We start from the raw sequence: 6,786 nt of genomic DNA, 5'->3' as shown, positions 1-6,786 counted from the left end.
TAGTAAACGTAAAAGGGTAAAAAAATGGCGGCTCTAACACCCCCCGTTAGTTAGATCTTGCGGGAACAAGAAAGGAGGGGATGAAACGTCATAGTTTTGGTCCCTAATTATATATTTTTTAAAAATTAGATTGGCCAAAATAATGCTACTCCAATTAAGTGGTTGGTGCATGCATTTTTAGGAAGTCAAAACGACATTGTTTCAAAAGGAACGTGTGTAGTGACCCGAAGAATAATATTATTTTGGGGATAATCATAATTTCAGAAAAATTGCCAAGCTTCTTCGACGAACACAGGGTTTCGTCGACGAAGGACTTCAGGATTTCGTCGATGAACACAAGGTTTCGTCTAAAAGAAAATACCGAGAGACGATTTTGGCTACTCTGAATTTCGTCGACGAATATAGAGTTTCGTCGACAAATTTACTAAAGGATTCGTCGACGAAGTGATGTGTCTCGTCGACGAATCTAGGCCTATAAATAGCTAAAAATCGGATTTTTATCCATTTTCAATGCCGCTCTCTGTCTCTCTCTCTCTCTCTCTCTCTCTCTACGTCTCTCTCTCACTTGTCTCTTCGTTTCTGGGCCTATTCCTCACCGGATCGAAGATCTGAGGTTACCACGACGCTTTTGGCAGAGTTCTCTACAAGTCTGCCGGAGCGGATCATCAAGAAAACAAAGTTGGAATTCATCCCAAATTCAGGTAAGGCCTTTTAGTCCATTTTTGGCCTTATGACAGTTATAGGAAATGATGTAGGCGAAGAAATACTAATATTCTATTCTGACAAATATTGTTTTCAGGGTGTTGTGTAGGAGGCCCTGCGGATGTTAGGCCAGTAAACCATAGAAACTTTTTAGTAGTCAGGTAAGGGAAATATGCTATGCTAGCAAATTTTAAAATATTATACAGTTTATTTAATTATGAAAATTATGTATTAAAGTATAGTGTGGTTTGAGAATATGAATATAATACGGGGGTATATTTTATGAATTTCAGTACCATGATTATACGAATTTTACTACCATGATTTTATGAATTTCAGAATCATGATTTTACGAATTTTAGTACCATGATTATACGAAGTTCAATACCATGATTATACGAATTTTAGTATTATGATTATGCAGCTTTCAGTATTATGATTATGCAGTTTTCAGTATTATGATTGTGCAATTCTCGGTATCATGACGTATGACTTACAATTACAGTTTATTCAGCATCATGGTTATTATGGTTATTTCAGAATCATGGTAAATCAGATAGTTGTATATAGAGATATAATATATAGTATCAAATCCTGTTGAACTATGCAATTACAGAGCACGGTACCGTTAGTATAGATCTCATGTTATGTTATGAGAGCAACCACCTATTTAGATAATATGTGGTAGTAGGTCGATCACCTAGGCCCTTGACGTGGATAGGCTCCCCATCAGATATAAGTTAAGGTAAGCAGATCAGACCAATGGAGTATAGTGATTTATTCTTGGTTGGCCAGCCAGGGTAAATCCCACCTATGAGCTGCACAACCCTATCATGAGGAGTTAAATCATGACACAGTTATCCACAGGGAAAGTTTTCAGCTACTATTACGTATGTATAGATTTACAGAAATAGGGAACATACTTATGTATAATAGAATTATTGTGAATAGTAACCTAAAATACTGTTATGTTAAGCAACATGGAAAGGGGGTGAATTTTATGATTTTTACTGTAATTACATATTTAGTTATACATGTTTATATGAAAATAAATTTTCATAATACTGCAACTCATTTGCCACACACTAGTAATAGCATATTTCGTCTTACTGAGCGTTGACTCATTCCAGTGTTGAATCATTTTTGAGGTGATCCAGGTAGGCGAGCAGTCCAGGCTCGCAGATAGAGGGGCTTCGATAGTGCCCTGTTAGTGAAGTGAGTATTGTGGAGAATTTTTGTATATCCCAGCATAGTTGAGGGTATTCTGGGAACAGATATATGTGTATATTTTGGGAAACATGTTAGTACTCTGGTATTGTCTAGTATTGTATGGTGTTATATATATATATACATATATTTACTTATGGTTATGTTTGTGTGATTTCTGCTTCTCGCTGCTTAGGTTAATGTTTGGGTTTACCCCCAGTATGGTATCAAAGCATGTTAAATATTATGGTATAAAAAAACAGTTTATTAAGCAGGTCGTTACAACGTGTGTGTGTGTGTGCTGGCACATGCATGCATATATCCTTTCATGGTTTTTGAAGCTATCATTAAAACCATTAGTCAAAAAATGCACTTTATCCTTACTTTCTTTGAGTTAATTTCTCCAAATTCGATCCTGACTCGCTTGAAAATCCTCCCCTTCCCTCTCCCAGCTCACTCGCCCTCCTCCCTCCTCCCTATCCTCCCTACACAATCAAAGTCCACCATCACCACTCTACTGCCAAACACACCATCGCTGCCACACCACAGCCATATATACCTGCGCCGTCGCTACCACCTGCAAGAAGGTATGCCTCCTTCGTGCCTCAATATTGTTGCATTTTGAATATTGGCTTGAATTTGGGACTATGTTATTGGTTGGATGAATATTGCAGTATCAAAAGTACTTGTTTGAAATCATGATTAATATTACTGCATATTGAGCGTAATGGTATGATTCTAGGATTGTGTTGTCAATTAAATAATGAATGTTGTAATATGCTTAGATGAGATTGTGATTATTGATTACATGGATGGGTATTATGACAAGTTGAACACATTTGAATGGTTTTAGTTGATTGCATGATTAAATGATGTTGACCTATCTAGATGAATCATTAATTGAATGTTTGATTGGGTGGATGAATGAGGTAATTGATTGAATCTGGTTTACTAAATTTGTGATTTATTCCCTATCCTCAAGTTCACTTGAATGATCCACCTGTGGATTTGAGTTATTTTAACTTAGTTTATCTTGTACCAATTTATACCCAAATTTCATTCAAGTAAACCTGATACCTAGACCCAAATACTATTTGAATCAACCTAAAGGCTAAGACCCGATTGCTATTTAGGTGACCCTAAACCTAGACTGCACTACTATTTGAATCAAATTGAGACCCATATCTAATGGCTATTTGGGGTAAACCCAAGACTCATATATGAACCCAATCAAACCTTGACTAATCCCCGGCCAAACCCCAATCCAAGTTTGATCAAACCACTCCTAAACCTAGCCCTAACCTTGATCCAAGCCTAACTCAACCCTAGTTAGATCAAACTTGAACCCAAATCTCACTTATTTGGTGAGAAAGGAAAGAAAAAAATAAAGAAAAGAAAAGAAAAGAAATAATAGAAAATGAACAAGGGAGGTTACGAAAGGCATAGAATAAAAGACAAGAAAAGCAACTTGGGGCTAGTGTGTTAATTGGTTTTAAAGAAGACAAAAGAAACAAGAGATACTAGAGAAACGAAAATGGAGATGATATATAAATAAAAATAAAAATAAAAATAAAAAGCAAGAGGGCATAGAGAGTGCAACAAGATGTCTCTTGGTCATTGCTTCTTTTAAGGGTTGGCATTTACATCAGTTTGATGTAAAACTGTCTTTTTACATGGGGACTTAAATGAGGACACTTACATGAGGGAACCCCCTGGCTACACGAAAGGGCCCATAATGATCATTTAATCATTCAAAACTAGTCACAATAGTCTATCCTTTCAAAATAAAGCCCATTGTGGGCCTCAAATCACCAAATGACCATAATTGGGTTACACTAACAGCAGTTGACCCACAATAGGCCTAAATCATAACATAGCCCAAACAAATGTTTTTCTTTTAATTAGTTTGTGATGGAATTTGTATAACTGGGGCAAGTACGAGCCGGTATCTTTTGTTAGATAGAGCCAAAAAAATCATATTGTGTTTATGCTTTCATTAATTATTTGCATGTGTTCATTGAAGCTTAGACTCGTTGAAGAATCGTTACTATACATTCATGTCTTATCATAAATGTGAGACAAATCAATTAATATTCAATTGATTATTAGGCATACTATGTAGATTAATAATCAATTGAACATATTAATTATTTGTTTCATTTACAATTAGTGATGTTTGTATTTCAACCATTCTTGAATTGTCCAATGTAGACAGTTTAGGAAGTTGTATTTACATTATTGTCATCATTCACGTTTTGTTCATTGTAATTACATATTTCGAGAGCATCTTTACTTATATTCTATAGGTGCATAATGGTGTGTGGTCACTATTTGTTAGTGATGAAAAACTAGCAACATGTTCACTTCCCCCATCTCGTGTACTTGGAGAGTCATGGGGAGATGCTGCCGAAATTTAGAATGACTATGAGGAAGGAATTTAAGTAATTGACTATAGTGTAAATGCAATGCATCATAATGCATACCCTTTAGACTAAAGGTGGTTGATTTTAGGATTCACAATGCATGCGTCATAAACATTATGAGAATATAATTAACACCATTTACTTATGCATGTTATAAGATAATTAATGAACATAGATAAGAGTTGGATGAAGACTCGGGGTAGGTTTTTGCCAGAATACGTGAAAGGCGTACATGATTTCATAGAGTTCGCGCATCCTCGTGCAAACAAAGCTAGTAGAATAAGGTGTCCTTGTAAGAAATGTCAAAACATAACATTTCGACACATTGAATTGGTTCATGCACATTTATTAGACTTTGGAATGGAGAAAAGGTACACAACATGAGTGTTCCATGGTGAAGAATACGTAGTTCAGAGCGATGATGATGAAGATGAAGATGAAGATGAAGGGGATAATATAGTAGGTGGTGATGCACGTTCGGAAGGGTTAATCAAAATGCTTGGTGACTTGCAGAGGGGGATTGCAGTGGACACGGACAATGTCAGTGTGTCGCGTACTGGTGAGAAATCTACTTTAGTAGGTACTATACCTTGCAATCCTAGTACATTAAATCAACTCAGTAAACCATTTGCTAATCTTGTGTGGGATGCACGGGTGCCCCTATATCTAAACTATAAAAAGTTCTCAAAATTGGAGTTCCTGATAAAGTTTTTTCATGCATGGACAATGCATGGGCTATCTCAAAGTGCATTCAACATGCATTTAAGGCTAATTAAGGTGGCATTGCCTAATGGTGAAACACTTCCAAAATCTTTTTGAGAGGCGAAGACATACATGCGTGATTTGGGGCTTGGTTACACTCCAATACATGCGTGTAGGTATAATTGTGCACTTTTTTATGCTGAATTCAAAAATGCAAACGAGTGTCCAGAATATGGTGAGCCAAGGTATAAAACTAATTAGAAGAAGGGTAAAAAGATCCCCAAAAAGTTTTGCGATATTGTCCAATAATATCGAGGCTTCACAGATTACATATGTCCAAAAAGATTACTGCAAATATGAGATAGCATAAAGAGAAACGTCTTTAAGAGGAAAACACTCTTAGCCATCCAGCGAACTCAAAAGCTTGGGCTGAGTTTGATAAAATGCATCTGTGGTTTGCTAGTGATCCTCGCAACATCAAACTTGGCCTTGCTTCAGATTGCCTCAATCCTTTTAGTAACATGAACAACCCGTATAGCATGTGGCCAGTTATGATGATGCCATAAAATTTGTCATCATGGCAACATATCAAAGAACTATTCATTTACATGCCTTTCCTTATTCCTGGACTGAGGGCACCTGGTAATGATATTGATGTTTACTTAAGGTCATTAATTGATGAGTTGAAAGAACTATTGGAAAAAGGAGTGGAGGCATTTGATGTGGAAACTAGGAAAATATTTCAGTTGTATGTTGCACTGTTGTGAACAATTAATGATTTTCCCGCTTATGGCAATGTATCGAGGTGGAACACAAAAGGATACTTAGCATGCCCAGTGTATAATAAGGATGTTAGGTCCTTATCTTTGAAGTATAGACAGAAGTTATACTTTATGTGTCATCATCATTTTCTACCACCTAGACATCCTTGGAGGACTCGTGGTGTCAGATGCTTTAATGGAAAATCTGAACGAAGGCTGTAGCCAAATCGACTAAGTGGGGAAGAGATATTAAACCAGTTAAAGTTGATAAGAAATGTGAAATTTGGCGAAGCTTCTTGTGTCATCAGCATGCCACAACTTGGATGTCATGTCTTTGGTACATTATTGGATATAAATGGGAAGACAAAGGATGAAAAAAATATTTCTTTGTGTTAGCTTTATTGTGATCCTAAGAGGGGGGCTGAATTGGTATTTTTAAAATTTAACCCCTAGGTATTCCTCCTAACAGCAGTATGTTCACAACCCTATGGTAAATCTAGTGCAAGTAATATAAATACATCATAAATTAAATGAATCGATTTAATTAAAAACACATGCACCAGAAAAACAATAAAGTAAGAGTGACACAGAAATGTTATCGAGGTTCGGCCAATTGCCAACGTCCCTGTCTTAGTTAACAAGCACAAGGATTACCACTATAGTTGCTCACTTAAACGGGTGGAGCGGCACCTATAAAAACTAGGTCAATTAGCACAGGGTTGACCTCAACCTTTTCAATAATCCTTACCAAGTTGGATTACCGCCCCCCAGGCCACGCTTGGAATCACTTAGATTTACAATCAAATGGTACAATAGAGAAGTGCTTTCACGTAAAGCAGATTTGTACCCAAATGCGTTCAATCACATGCACCACAAATGATTTAATATGTAAGCTCAGTGTGGTCTAGTATTTCAACTCTCAGATATATTTTCTATCAGTGTAATGCGTACGTGAGAGTGTCAACAAGTAATCTTTGTATTTTAGGATGTTC

This window comes from Malania oleifera, chromosome 8, assembly GCF_029873635.1.
Source record: "Malania oleifera isolate guangnan ecotype guangnan chromosome 8, ASM2987363v1, whole genome shotgun sequence".
Classification (NCBI taxonomy): Eukaryota; Viridiplantae; Streptophyta; class Magnoliopsida; order Santalales; family Ximeniaceae; genus Malania; species Malania oleifera.
This window is presented reverse-complemented; position numbering follows the sequence as displayed.